Here is a 16,237-nt window from a genome sequence, read left to right as displayed (position 1 = left end):
ACCTGGAGACCCCAAAGACAGCACATTCCCTTCTCCCTCTGACGAAGGGGACTGTGGTAGCTGGGCCACACGTTTCTTTGATTTCGCCTGGAAAACGGGGAAAAGTCCTCGTGGGCCTGGCTATGCTTCTGCACAAGTATTTATGAGCCGTGAGACTGAAGATCATAAGGCTCGTATATTTTGCTTTTTACAAAAGCCAATAACTAAAGAAAATGTTTTCTCCATCAGAGAAACTTCAAAGATCCTAGAGAAGAATGCACTAAAAGTTATTGAAAGGCGGCATTGCACACATCTTGAATATAGGCACCAGAGAATGTCCTGAAGCCAGGGGGGCCCCTACACGGTTTAAGGATTTCTTTGTTTTTCTTCATCGCTGGCAATCAAATGCAGCACTGAAGCTGTTAGGCATTTGGCTGTGGCCATCTGCAGGGCAGGCTTGCCAGCCAGATTCTTTTTCATCCAGAGGAGAAGGCTTACAGAGGCAGGAACAATTGAAAACATCTCCTCATTTAAAAATATAAAAATTTAAAACCTCCCTGCTGCCGTTGAGGGGCAAGTTGGCCTTGCGATCCTCTGCATTGAGCATAAGGGAGTTATTTAGGGCCATTACACAGAGAGGCAGAGAGTGGTGACATCTTGGGAGCCTGGGCCTGCAGTTACTCTTTGGATTGAGTTGGCTGAGTTAGTTGAGGTTGCCGAGTCTCACTTTTATCACCCATTAATTGGGATAATATTTGCCCAGACTGTTTCACAGGGCCGTTGAGAAGATCAAAGGAGATTACGTTGGAATATGGGTGTGAGTGTGTGTGTGTGGGTGTATATGTGTGTGTTTGTGTGTATTCGCATTCTTGCTTTAAAGAGAGAGGATGAGCTGGGCACAGTGGCTCATGCCTCTAATCCCACCACTTTGGGAGTCTGAGGCAGAAGGATCACTCGAGGCCAGGAGTTTGAGACCTGCCTGGGCAACATAGCAAGACCCCATCTCTTAAAAAAAATTAGCTAGGCATGGTGGGGCTTGCCTGTAATCCCAACACTTTGGGAGTTTGAGGCAGAGGATGGCTTGAAGTGAGGAGACTGAGGTTGCAGTGAGCTATGATGGTGTCACTGCACTCAAGCCTGGATGACAGAGGAAGACCCTGTCTCTAAAAAATAAATAAAAGAGGGAGGATTTCTGTTTTCCCCATGAATTGTCTTCCTCTCAAGGGAGAGGGGAGGCTTGTCTGCTCGGTCAGAGCCTGGCAGCCATGGGTGGAGGTTTCTCAGTGAGTTCGTGAGTGTTCAGTGTGCATTCTCTGCTCCAGCCCCACCAGCCGGATGGATCCTGCCAACCCTAGTGGACGTCATCACATAGCCGGCTGTGAGACCCCTAGGATGTGGGGTCTGCAGACCGTAGCAAGCCTTCCTGTGATGATCCCAAGGTGGAAGGTGGAAGGCTCCCTGCTCCCCTGTGTCTTGGAGGTGACCGGGCATTTTCCTAGCGTGTGTTCCACAGCTTTTAAAAATTTTTATTTTATTTTAAGTTCCGGGATCCATGTGCAGAACGTGCAGGTATGTTATATAGGTGTACGTGTGCCATGGTGGTTTGCTGTACCTATCAACCCATTACCTAGGTTTTAAGCCCTGCATGCGTTAGCTATTGGTCCTGATGCTCTCCTTCTGCTTGTCCCCCACCAACAGGCCCTGGTGTGTGATGTTCCCCTCCCTGTGTCCGTGTGTTCTCATTGTTCAACTCCCACTTATGAGTGAGAACATGCGGTGCTTGGTTTTCTGTTCCTGTGTTAGTTTGCAGAGGATAATGGCTTCCAGCTTCATCCATGTCCCTGCAAAGGACATGATCTTGTTCCTTTTTCTGGCTGCATAGTATTCCATGGTATATATGTACCACATTTTCTTTATCCAGTCTATCATTGATGGGCATTTGAGTTGGTTCCATGTCCTTGCTATTCTGAGTAGTGCCTACAGGCGTTTTTGGCTCCCGATTGGATGTGATCTCTGCGTGGGGAGAACCATTGAGTCTCGGTCCCAGAAAATGCCACAAAGATAGAAATTGTTTCTCACGATTTTTTACTGGATTAAAACTGAGGACCAATTCCTGGCAAAATTTGTGAACATTGAAAAGTGTGTCACTGGGCTCCTGGCTGCTTCTCCCTGCATGCACATTTTCTGCTTCCCTCCACTGCACTGAAACTCTGATTTCCAGAAAGACTTCAGTGCTAGTCATCTATACTATGAAGAGAATTTGGGTTCATTCATCCTGTGTCCCCAGTAGCTTTGCATTTAAAGCTGGATATTAATTATGGAAAGAAAGCTTCAATTGCCCGTTAGAAAGATTTTATTGAGAAAGGGCAGCAGGAAGGATTTTCTGACATCTCTGGTATTTTGCTCCCTAAATTACTCTCTCTGCTTCCTTAATGGAAAACCAGCCCCGTCCACTGTCCCTAAGAACACAAGGCCTGACACTCCTCTTGTGACCCGCTCAACACCCTTTTAAAGACTGCTCTTCAAAAAACAAACAACTCCATTAAAAAGTGGGCAAAGGACATGAACAGACACTTTTCAAAAGAAGATATACCTGCGGCCAACAAACATATGCAAAAATGCCGAATATCGCTAACCAGTAGATAAATGCAAATCCAAACCACAATGAGATACCATCTCACACCAGTCAGAATGACTGTTATTGAAAAGTCAAGGCCAAGTGCCTTGGCTCGCACCTGTAATTCCAGTACTTTGGGAGGCCAAGGCAAGAGAATGACTTGAGCCCAGGAGTTCGAGACCAGCCTGGGCAACATGGTAAAACCTTATCTCTACTAAAACTATAAAAACTAGCCAGGTGTGGTGGCACATGCTTGTGATGCCAGCTACTTGGGAGGCTGAGGTGGGAGGATGGTTTGAAACTGGGAGGTCAAAGCTGCAGTGAGCTGTGACTGTGTCACTGTCCTCCAGCCTGGGCAACAAAGTGAGACCCTGTCTCAAACAAAAACAAAAAACAAACATACAAAAAAAAAACTGGAAAAATAACATGTTGGACCGGGCGCGGTGGCTCACGCCTGTAATCCCAGCATGTTGGGAGGCCGAGGCGGGTGAATCACCTGAGGTCAGGAGTTCGAGACCAGCCTACCCAACACAGCGAAACCCCATCTCTACTGAAAATACAAAAAATTACCAGGGCGTGGCGGCGGGCGCCTGTAAACCCCAGCTACTCGGGAGACTGAGGCAGGAGAATCGCTTGAACCTGGGAGGCAGAGGTTGCGGCGAGCCGAGATCGTGCCACTGCACTCCAGCCTGGGCAACAAGAGTGAAACTCTATCTCAAAAACAAAAAACAAAAAACATGTTGGTGAGGCTGTAGAGAGAAGGGAAAGTGTATACACTGCTGGTGAGAATGTAAATTAGTTCAGCCATGGTATAAAACAGTTTGGTGATTTATTAAATAATTTAAAATAGAACTACTATTCAATTCAGAAATCCCATTACTGGTATATACCCAAAGGCATCTAAGTCATTCTACCATAAAGACATATGTGCGTGGATGTTCATTGCAGCACTATTCACAATAGCAAAGACACGGAATCAGCATAAATGCCCATTAATGATGGACTGGATAAAGAAGTGTGGTCCATATAAATCATAAAATGCTATGCAGCCGTGAAAAATAAGGAGATCATGTCTCTTGCAGGAATATGGATGGAACTGGAGGCCATTATCCTAAGTGAACTAATGCAAGGACTGAAAACCAAATACCGTGTGTTCTGTCTTGTAAGTGGGAGCTAAACATTGAGTACACACAGACATAAAGAAAAGAACAACAGACACTGGGGCCTACTTGAGGGTGAGGGGTGGGAGGAGGGTGAGGATCAAAAGATTACCCATTGAGTACTATGCGTATTACCTGGGTGACAAAATAATCTATGTACCAAACTTCCATAACACGCAATTTACCCATATGACAAACCTGCACGTATACTCCCTGAACCTAAAATAAAACTTGAAAAAAGACTGCTCTCAATTTTAAGGATGGGGTAATAGTTGACAATTTCAGTGTCTGTCTAAGAGAGTCTTTAGGTTTCATTTATGTGATCTATTGACTCCGAAACATGAAAATCAGGGTAGTACAAAAGCCCCTAAATGGTTGAAAGTAAAAGAAAAGTAAAAGGTATAATTAGTTTATCCAGAATTGTTCTTTTAAGGAAAATGGAGCATAGACTTTGTTGAAACACTCAGTTTAACAGAAATATCCTACATTTATTGAGGGCTTCTTCTGTGCCAGGCACTGGGCTGGCAGCTTTGCATTTAAGTCTGACGTCCACTCTTTGCAGGAGATACTATTGCCATATTTGTTTTTCAGATAAAAAAAAACTAAGGGTTAGGAAGATAAGTAACTTGCCTAAGTCCACCCAGTTTGCAAGAAGTCAGAGGTGGCGATTATCCACCAGCCATCTGTAGGGTTGCGTTCTTGCATTGCTGATGTGCCAACTGAGAAGGTGTTTGTCTGTAAGAGAAAATCCACCGCAATAGCTTAACCAAGCAAGAGTTTGTTTTCCCCACATAACCAGAAACTCATGAGCAAGCAATCCATGGCTGATTCAGGTCCTTGTCTAATTCTGCTCCATCTTCCTTAGCATGTGTCTTCCATCCTCAGGGTCACAAAGTAGCTGCTGCACCTCACTGCTTTGCACCTGCATTCCAGGCAGGAAGAAGGTGGAAGGGACAAAGGAATTTCTCCTTGCTGGGCTTTGCCTTTTCAATATGAAAGGTTTGGTTTCTCTACTAAATTTCTGTTTATATCTCCTTGTCCAAAACTCTGTCATTCCTATCTGAAAAGGAGACTGGGGATTGCGTATTTAGTTTACCTAAATAGAAGAAGGGAAGAAACACAGGGCTTGGAATAGTTGGGGAAGGCAATCTACAGTTTTTTTTTTTTTTTTTTTTTTGAGTCAGAGTCTCACTCTGACACCCAGGCTGGAGTGCGGTGACATGATCTTAGCTCACTAAAATCTCCACCTCCCAGGTTCAAGTTATTCTCCTGCCTCAGCCTCCTGACTAGCTGGGATTACAGGCACCTGCCACCATGCCTGGTTAATTTTTAGTAGAGTCGGGGTTTCACCATGTTGGCCAGGCTGGTCTCGAACTCCTGACCTCAAGTGATCCACCCGCCTCAGCCTCCCAAATTGATGAGATTACAGGTGTGAGCCGCTGCAATGGCCTTTTCTCAGCTTTTGACTTAAATGCTTTTCTCCAAAGGTTATTGGTGGGCATAGCTAGGGCTGTGCCATAATTTTCCCTAGAGGGAGAGTCCCTCTACATTAACGTATTGTACCAAATAAAGCCCCTGCTTCCTCGGCCCCTCCCAGGTGGCAATCTGCCTGCCTCTACTTGTAGGCTCAGCCCTGCAGTTACCCGAATCAGCCCCAGAGCCGCAGAGTGTCTTTGGCATTGGTCTTGTGGGAGCTTAAGGTTGCATGGATCTTCTCAAGTTTAGTGTTTCTTGACCTCTGATCCATGTTAGTCCAGCTACCACTGACTTGTTTGACTGTGGCAGTCAGAAGTCCTCTTTGGGGCTTGCTAGTTGCTGTGGTCACCTTGCAAAGGTGAGATGGCTACTCCCTGCCCCCAAAATTTGGCTCAGATATTATCAAGGCTGATGATGCCACATACACACTAAGAGAGTATGAGATGATTTATTACTCATGTGATAAGTCTTTTTGGAGGGAACAGGGTGTGCTCTCAAGCTGATCTGGCAATGGCATGAGAGAGCAGGGAGAGAAGACTGTCTTGGGGTGTTATGGTAGTGTCATAGTCAGCTCAGGCAGCCATAATAGAATATCATAGATTGGGTGGCTTAAACAATAAAAATTTACATAGTTCTGGAGCCTGGGGGGTGTTAGCATGGCCAGATTCTGGTGAGGGCTCTCTTCTTGGCTTGTGGGCAGCCACCTTCCTGCTGTGTCCTCATATGATGGAGAGAGAGAGAGGGAGCAAGCAAACTCTCTGGTGTCTTCTTACAAAGACACTAATCTTATCATGGGGACCCCATCCTTATGACCTCATCTAAATGTAGTCATCCCCCAAAGACCCCCATCTCCAAATGCCATCCCATTGTAAGTTACGCCTTCGACATAGGGATTTTGGAGGGACAGAATTCGGTTCACAGCAGGTGGCCTAGAGGTCAGGGGCCAGAGTGAGAGTTCCCATGCACATGGGAGTGGAGGCTTGTATGACTTAAACTTCCCACCTATGCCAACGCAGGGAGAGCCCAGGCTTTCTCATCATCTTGCTGAGATGTGGACAGAAGGGGAAGGAGACGGAGTGAGACTTGAAAGTTATCATCAGTCAAACATTAAAAGTGGAGTCAGCCTGAGTTACACCAGTCCTCTCCTGTGGCCCTGCATGGACTTCCTTGGACCTCCGTGCACTCCTGTACCATGCTTTAGTTCACCGTGGTCCTGGGCCCTGTCTACTGAACCCAGGTTAACTCTCCCAGAGCCAGTCATTCTACAACTAGTTTGACTCTTCTCCTTTTCTTCCAGCTGTGTTGTGAGACCCCAGCATAATGCAGAACCCCATGTGGCCAAAGCTTTGGGGGTGAATACCTATGTGAAGGATGGTGATTATGAGGGGTATAATCTGCTACCTCTGTGACTTTTAGCCCTGGCTCCTCCATGAGACCTACAGCTATTTGTGCCCAGAGAGAAATGGAAGTACTTCATTACCCTCATCCTCATCAGAGATTTCCTGGACATCTCTTGACAACCCTAATCCATAGCATAGCCTGGACACTCAAGGAGGTAGGCGGGGTCCCCTCCCTGAGGGGACTTATGGTCAGATTGGGAGGCAAGATTTACATATGCAAAGAAATATGGGAAAAAAAGCAGGAAATAGGCACTAAATAACTGGGACAAAGTAATGATTTCAAGAGATCATCGAGGGTTGGCACAATAAGAGAGGCTTCCTGGGAGAGATGGGCACTTGAGCCAAGCCGTGGGAGGGTGAGATATTGATAAGTATGTGTGTGAGAGCAGCTGTTAGATGCCTTCTTTCCCATGTGTAGGCTCCTGTTAGTGATCATGGAGGGGAGTGTGATAGAATGAGTCTGTAATATTCAGAATTCTCAGCCAGGTGCAGTGGCTCGTGCCTATAATTCCAGCACTTTGGAAGGCCGAGGTGGGAGGATCACATGATCTCAGGAGTTTGAGACCAGTGTAGGCAACATAGTGAGATTCCATCTCTGCTATAAAAAAAAAAAAAAAAAAAAATTAACCTGGTGTGGTGGTGCACACCTGTGGTCCCAGCTACTCAGGAGGCTGAAGCAGGAGGATCACTTGAGACTCCAGCCTGGATGACAGAGAGAGACCTGTACCAAAATCATCAATCAATCAATCAATCAATCTCTAGCATCATTCTTCTCATGGGAGAGCTTATTAGAACCGCTAAGAAGGGTAGAGAATAGGACTAAGACTGCTGATTCCTATTTTGTGAGCTCTTCTCCAAGGTCTCCAAACGTCTTCCTTAGCGCAAGGAGGAGAATGATTTCTTAGGCCCTTATCCAAAATGCCTAAGAGACAAGTAACTGTTTTATAAACCTAACATAAATGTTAAGTTCTTTCTCCTATTTTCCACATGTACTAGTTTTAGACAGCTCTTTTCAGTTCTTTGGGGCTTAGTTTACCCATTTGCCTAATGAGTCAGTGGCTATATGAATATCGGCAACTGATCATTGTATACCATTGCAAATTGACAAGACAATTCTCCTTGTACAAGCTTGTTTTCCTTACTCATCATAACTCTGTGGTGTATACTCTTTTTTTTTTTTTTTTTCAGACAAGGTCTTGCTCTGTTGCCCAGGCCAGAGTGCAGTGGCACTATCTCAGCTCACCGCAACCTCCACCTCCTGGGTTCAAGTGATTCTCAAGCCTCAGCCTCCTGAGTCGCTGGGATTATAGGTGTCTGCCACCACGCCTGGATAATTTTTGTATTTTTTAAAGTAGAGATGAGGTTTCACCGTGTTGGCCAGGCTGGTCTCGAACTCCTGACCTCAAGTGATCTGCCTGTCTTCATCTCCCAAAGTGGTGGGATTATAGGCGTGAGCTACCACTCCCCAACTGATGTGTGCTACTTTTGTATTTTATGGAAAATTTTTTAAAAAATGAGGTTCAGGAAAATTTGGCACTTTTTCTAAGATTGTGTGTGTGTGTGTGTATAAATGTGCATAACTAAGAGTGATAACCTGAACTCAGCTTTTTTAGATAACTCCTAGAGCCTTGTTGCCTCTCAAACTACAACACAAAGACTCATATAATGCAAGCAAAGTGCATCACAAACCAAGAGCAAACCAAAACCCTTCAAGCTAAGAACTGGGGAAACACAGCAGAAAGTTCCTTGATAATGTCAGAGTGCTGTGCAAAGGTGGAGGGTTATTACTACTGTTCTTTGTTTTGCAGTAACTCAGCACAGGCAGAGGTCATGGTCAAGTTGACTGTATGGTGGGTGCATGGCTTACAAGGTCCTCAACCTTCCCTTGAATACAACATCTCCATCTTCTAGATACTGGGGTCTTCTATCAGCTAGAGGGGACTTGACTTGGTCTTTGGATGTTGATATGATTTTGGATAAATACTCTCTCTCTCTCTGTGTCTCTCTTTTTCTCTCTCTCTCTCTCTCTCTCTCACACACACACACACACACACACACACGCACACACACACCCCTTTCTCTTATTGTTGTTTGTATTGGCCTTCAAGTTCTTGGTTGCATTATACGGTGAGCTGGAACTCTTGATAAAGGAGTTCTGTACAGTGATGACAAGAATTGATTTCCAATTTCCTGCAGAATGACTCTATCATTGCTAGTGACTCAGGCAATTTAGCTCATATTCCAGGCCTGCCTGGGGGTTATAGATCACACTGACAGCTTCCCAGTTATGCAGGAGGTGGATTTTGACAAGATGAGGAAAGGGACATTTTCAAAGAGTCTTGCACTGGGGATGGCCAGAAGGGAATGACTGCCCCCGGGCTTTGTGCCATGTGAGTGTCGTGTTGAGAGTAGACATGTCTTTGCTGTCATGGGGATGCTGGTTCATGGTCAGGCTTCCATTAGCTGCCCAGGCCAGCCCTTCTCTCCACCTTATAAACTGTCCAGTCCTGCTTGATCACAAGAACATTCTATTCCCCAGCCAAAAGACAGAGGGGATGCATTTCCTTTAGTTTCCTCCTACAAAATACCCTTTAGATGGCATGAGTAGACTGCAAAACAAAATGTGCAATAAGCTTGTATTTAACAAGCTGCCTGGGGCCGGGCGCCATTACTCACGCCTGTAATCCCAGCACTTTGGGAGGCTGAGATGGGCAGATCATGAGGTCAGGAGATGGAGACCATCCTGGCTAACGTGGTGAAACGCTGTATCTACTAAAAATACAAAAAAATTAGCCAGGCATGGTGGTGGGTGCCTGTAGTCCCGGCTACATGGGAGGCTGAGGCGGGAGAATGGTGTGAACCCAGAAGGCGGAGCTTGCAGTGAGCCAAGATTGTGCCACTGCACTCCAGTCTGGGCGACAGAGCGAGACTCCGTCTCAAAAAGAAAAAAAAAGAAAAAGAAAAAGAAAAGCAAGCTGTCTGGCCTGGCGGAAAGTGAAAGGTGCATGGGAGAACTAAGCTGGTTTTGTTTTGATTTTTCCCATAGGCTGTTCCAGGTACTGTTTGTGTGAACTTGGGCACATCATGTAGCCTCTCTGAGCTTCATCTGATTCATCTGTTAATGGAGACGATTATATTACCTATGGGGTTGCTGGGGAGAGGGGGGTTAGATGAAATAATTTGTAAGAGCTCAAAATTAGTTGAATCAGAATCTGTTTTATTGTTGGATTCTTCTCTTCATTTAACAGCAAGCCCTGAGCCTTTATTCTGTTTCTGCCTTGCATCAGGCCTTATGAAACAACAGAAGTGTCTTAGTTCTTTTGCACTGGTATGATAAAATATCACAGACTGGGTAATTTACAAAGAATGGAAATTTATTTCTTGTGGTTCTGGAGGCTGGGAAGTCCAAGACCAAGGTGCTGGCAGGTTTAGTGTCTGGTGAGGAATCGGTTTCCATTTCCAAAAGGGCATTTGGTGGCTGTATCCCCAGGAGGGGAGAAATGCTGTGTTCTCCCATGGCAGAAGGGCGAGAGAGTGCTCCCTTTAACCTTGAGCCCTTTTATAATAACCCATTCATGAGGGCAGAGCTCTCATGACTGAATCACTTCCCCAGTGATTATTCACTTCCCCAATGATTTTGAGAGATCACTGAGAGCTGACCCAATAAGAAGGGCTTCCTGGGGAAGGTGAGCACTTGAGCATCTCTTAGTACCACTACAATGGAGATTGAGTTTCAACACCTGAATATTGGAGGGAACACATTTAAGCCATAGCGAGAAGTGATAGAGAAACAAAGAATGCACACAAACAATTCGATGAGATGGCTTGTTAAATAATGGAACTGCTGTTCCTCTGTTCCCTGGCTGGGTGGGCACTTTCCTCTAAGATCCCATAGCTCCTTGTACTTACCCCGTCTCTGCACGGTCTCATCCTGTTGCACTTCTCTGCGCTCTGCTGATTGGGCCCAGACCAAGGACTCTGTGAAAGGAGAGGGGGTCATTTCTCATGGATCTTTGGACCCTTGGCGTCTGGTACATGCTCCAGGACATAGTAGTGCTATCTTTATGTGCTTATTTACCAGAAAGGGTGGTTTGTGGGTTGCACAGAGGGTTGGGTTTGGCCAACCTGATTTTTGAGTTCTTTGCTAACTTGGCTGTTCCTACACTTCTCAGCTTGATGAGATTGTAATTTCCCACCTAGGCAAGGCCTTGGTGTTACACCCACCCTGATGTTATCTAAGCTTCTTTCTGCCGTGTTCTGGCTTTTACTGTCAGCCCGGTTCTGCTTTGGGAGGGAAAGGCAATGTGCCCCAGTGGTCCCCACTGGAGTGGCAGCTGTTTGACACCACATCTGTGCCTATGTCCTATTTATCACTCATACTTAGGTTCATATCACCTTTACTACCAAGGTAGCCCTTGAGTCTAAAATACTGGTCAGTGCCTTCCTTCCCTGTGCCTGGAAAAGTCTTAATTTCTGTAGTTTCTTTTTTTAATGTCTGTAAAGGAAAGATAATAATCACGGATATATTAATTTATATCTATATCTACATTTATTTATTTTTAGAGATGGAGTCTTGCTCTGTTGCCCAGGCTGGAGTGCAGTGGCTCAATCATAGCTCACTGTAGCCTCAAACCCCTGGGTTCAAGCGATCCTCCCGCCTCAGCCTCCCTCAAGTAGCTGGGACTACAGGCGCATACCACCACACCTGGTTTGTCAGTATTATTAGATGATTGTTTGAAATAATGTAGGGAAAGTGCAAAGTAATAAGTAGGACACAAAAAGGTGGAAGAGCAATTAGTATTATCCCAGTTGAGTGATAGATAAATGTACGTATACTGCTTTGTAGGAGGTTTAACACAGGGACTGGGTCTTCCCTTTCTCAGTGCACTCAGCAGATGCACTTCTTTGCATTTACTCATTCATTCATTTTCATCTGCTGAACCTGCGTGGATTACATGTTGAGTACTAGATAAAGTAGCTCTCCCCAGGGTACACGTTGGAAGGAAGGACAGTGATCTGCCTCCCAGAGTCATCCAAGCAATGCAGAACACAGCCACGTTAGGACCAGGAGGCCTGCTGTGGGCTGTGATGCTGAACTAAGGCTAATTCATTTAATCCGCATCACAACTCTACAAGGTGGGTCCATGACCATCTCTGGTTTGCAGATGTGGAAACTGACGCACAGAGGGTAAGAAACTGTCTCAAAGTCCCGCTGAAGCAGCATCGTTGTCTGGGGTAAATACCTGAGATTCGTTTTCTCATGGAGTAGGACGTGGACACACAGAGGGTGAGGTCCAGAGTGTAAATTTGATAGGCAAAATAAAGAGAAGAGAGCTCTACGTTAGAGAGGGATCCCGGAGAAGTGGGTTGCTGCTTCCAGGGTGAAATGCAGGAGGTTTTATAGATGAGCTTGAGGAGGCGATGTCTGATTTACATAGGGCATGAGAGATTGGTTGGACCAGTGTGTCATTTGCATAGGGCATGAAAAACTGGTTAGTGCTAGGTGTGCCATCTGCATAGGGTGAGAATTTCTCATATGGTATGGTTTGGGTCTGTGTCCCTGCCCAAATCTCACGTCCAATTGTAATCCTCAACATTGGAGGTGGGGCATGGTGGGAGGTGATTGAATCATGGGGGTGGATTTCCCGCTTGGTACTATCCCTAATCCTTTTTTATGCAGACAGGTTATCTACCTGGCCGGCACCATGCTGCCCGTTTCTTTACTGTACAGGTGGTGACAAAGAAAAGGGAAGATGGAGCCTCCATGTTGAATATGCCTGGCTCCCAGGTAGCCCTTTTCTATTGGCACAGCTGCCGGCATTCGCCTGTGCAAGCTTCCAGCTTGCTTATCGATGTCTGCAGCTTGATTTTACAGGCTTCTCTTTGTTAGAAAAGAAATGATTTGAGGGCTGTTTTTTTTTGTTAAAAGGGAAATTCCGCCAAGGACCCTTACCATCACTATCTGCCTAAATAATTTCTTTCTATGTTCTGTATCACCATGAGAGGGTAGAGCAGACATTTGAACTCAGGCCCTGTGCTCTTAAACATGACATGATATCTTACCTAAGTGGTGGATGTAGACAGATGGTTTTCCATGTGATAGGGTCAAGACGACCCTCAGAAATGGGCTATCGTCACCCTGCTTTTGTTAGGACTTAATGTACACCCATTGTCAAAACTCTTTTTTTTTTTTCTGAGATACAGTCTTGCTCTGTTGCCCAGGCTGGAGTGCAGTGGCATGATCTCAGCTCACTGCAACCTCTGCCTCCTGGGTTCAAGTGATTCTCTTGCCTCAGCCTCCCATGTAGCTGGAATTACAGGCACATGTCACCATGGCTGACTGATTTTTGTAGTTTTAGTAGAGATGGGGTTGCACCATGTTGGTCAGGCTGGTCTCGAACTCCTAACCTCGTGATCCGCCCGACTCGGCCTCCCAAAGTGCTGGGATTACAGATGTGAGCCACTGTGCCTGGCTATCAAAAGTCTTTTTTATTGCTCCATAATAATTATACATATTTATGGGCTGCATGTGACATTTGATATATTGTATAATGTGTAATGATCAAATCAGGGTAATTAGAATATCCATCACCTCAAACATTTATCATGTCTTTGTTTTGGGAATTTTCAGGTTCTTCTCTTCTAGCTATTTTGAAATATACAGTGAGTTATTGTTAATGGTAGTCACTCTATCATGCTATCAAACACTAGTACTTATTCCATCTGTAACTGTATTTTTGTACCTATTAACCAACCTCTCATCCCTGTCCTTCCACCCTTCTCAGCCTCTGGGAATAATTACTCTACTTTCTGCCTCCATGGGATTGACTTTCTAAGCATATGAGTGAGAACCTGCTATTACTGAAGTCTTTGACAGCACAAGTAATTGCTGAAGACCCAGATATTGAGTACACACATGTATGTGGAACTATGAATGTGAAAACATACACATACATGCACACACATGTGTACACATGCACCCATATGCAAGCACACAGATATGATAAAAGGACTGATATGATTTGGGTCTGCATCCCTGCCAAAATCTCATGTCCAATTGTAATCCCCAGTGTTGGAAGTGGGGCCTGGTGGGAGGTGATTGAATCATGCAGGCAGATTTCCTGCTTGGTACTGTGTCGTGATAGAGAGTGAACTCTCGTGAGATCTGGTTGTTTAAAAGTGTGTAGCATCTTTCCCCCGCCTCTTCCTTCTGCTCTGGCCACATACAATGAGTCTGCTTTTCCTTCTTCACCTTCTGCCATGATTGTAAGTTTCCTGAGGCCTCCCCAGAAGCTGAGCAGATGCCAGCGCTATGCCTGCTGTACAGCCTTCAGAGCTGTGAGCCAATTAAACCCCCTTTCTTTATAAATTACCCAGTCTCAGGTATCTCTTTATAGCAGTGCAAGAACTGACTAATAGAAGGACAAAACCACAAAGCCACAGAAGCAAGGGCTAATGATGCAGCTCTGCAGAAAAGACACACTGATTTCCCCCTAGTCCTTCAGTCCAAAAGAATTATTTTGTAGAAATCCAGGCCGGATGCAGTGGCTCATGCCTGTAATCCCAGCACTTTGAGAGGCTGAGGAGGGTGGATCACCTGAGGTTAGGAGTTTGAGACCAGCCTGGCCAATATGGTGAAACCCCATCTCTATTAAAAATACAAAAATTAGCCAGGCGTGGTGGCACATGCTTGTAATCCCAAGTACTTGGGAGGCTGAGGCAGGAGAATCACTGGAATACAGGAGGTGGAGGTTGCAGTGAGCTGAGATCGCACCACTGCACTCTAGTCTGGGTGATGGAGACTCTTGTCTCAAAAAAAAAAAAAAAAAAAGGAATCCTTGTTAAACTTCATTCCAAATGATGGAGGCTCAGCTTGACTAAGGCAAGACGAAGCTGATTCACTGAATATGTCTTGAGAGGCATTTCTGAGCTGGGCTCTGTGTTCAGTGGGCCCTTTCACAGACATTATAATATGCAAACATCCACAATGTCATTTCTCCATGAGAACCATTATTTCCATTTTGTGGTTGGAGAGACTGAGGGCTCAGGCCAGTCTCCTTAGGTCATGGAACTGTAAAAGGAATATAAAATCTTGGGACCCCAAACTCATTATGCCAAAGGGAAAGATAAGCTTGGGAAACTGAGTCATGCAAACACAGCCTTCCCTTTGTCCACAAACAGAGCTGTAATTTCACATGCTCACTTTATCTTATATAAAATGTAGATCTACTCAGAGCTAGACGAATGCGTAACTGACCCCCGACCCTGTTGTTTCTTTTCACATGTAATATGTAAATTCAGTGAGTGCTGATCAAAGCCTCACAGGAATGTCACCACCTGTCACCCCCCATCTGCCCTCCCCTTTTCTTCTTTCCTCCGTCCCTTCCTGCCTGCTCTTTCCCCTTTAATTATTATTATTATTTTTGAGACAGAATCTTGCTGTGTTGCCCAGGCTGGATTGCAATGGCGTGATCTTGACTCACTGCAACCTCTACCTCCTGGGTTCAAGCGATTCTCCTGCCTCAGCCTCCCCAGTAGCTGGGATTACCGATGCCTGCCATCACACCTGGCTAATTTTTGTATTTTTAGTAGAGATGGGGTTTTACCATGTTGGCCAGGGTGGTCTCAAACTCCTGACCTCAGGGGATCCAACCGTCTCAGCCTCCCAAAGTCCTGAGATTACAGGCATTAGCCACTGTGCCCAGCCCCCTTTCAATATTAAGGTCCTCAGAATCCTCTCTGAAGAATGCACAGGCCACAGATCCTACTGTAACTTTTGTCTCTTTTTCCTGGGTGCGTCCTCAACCTTGGCAAAATAAACCTCTAAATCGATAGAGATTTGTCTCAGACACTTTTTGGTTTATAGAGCTGGCAAGGGACAGAGACAGGATTCCAACCAACGCCTCCTGAATTCCGGTTCACTATTCCTTCCAGAATAATAGACATCACTTCCCACATATGCTCTGGAGATACTGATTGTAACTAATTGGCTTACTAGTATTAATCTGCTGTGTTTCACGTGACTGCCAAGAGCAGGCAGATCTCTTTGTCTATTTCGTCTTCTGAGCAGAAGATCCCAATTAAGGCCCTGGCCTCAGCCCTCATTCTCCTCCCATCAGGAACTCCAGCTGGGCTCTTCACACACCATTCACAGCCTGCCCCGTGGAGTCAGTTTTCTCTGATTTGCTCCTTTCCCCGCCTCCTTCCAGAAGCTGCCAGTCATGTGGGCTTTCATTCATTGCTTCCAGGGATGGAAAGAGACAATATAATCGCTCCCTCTACACCTGTCAGGTAGAGGCTGCATTAGGCAGCTTGTTTGAGCTTGTTTTTAGTTCCGATCAAAGTGATTGAAACAGATGTACCTCGTGGGTCTTATTAAACGGCAGGGAAAATTACTCATCAGGCATCTGACTTGTTCCATGAATTCTTTGTAGGCAGTCAACGCTGCCTTTCTCCCCTTAAATAAACAAGTGTTTAGTTTGCTGATCAATAGTTCAGATTGGGCTGGCTGGAGGAGAATCCGTTTAATCACAGGCACAGAATGGCAAACGGCCTATTGCAATGCTCCCCTGCTAAGATTTTAGGAGCAATTTTTCCCTTTGACA

Source organism: Mandrillus leucophaeus, unplaced genomic scaffold, assembly GCF_000951045.1.
Source record: "Mandrillus leucophaeus isolate KB7577 unplaced genomic scaffold, Mleu.le_1.0 Scaffold155, whole genome shotgun sequence".
NCBI lineage: Eukaryota > Metazoa > Chordata > Mammalia > Primates > Cercopithecidae > Mandrillus > Mandrillus leucophaeus.
Note: the sequence above shows the minus strand (reverse complement) of the source record.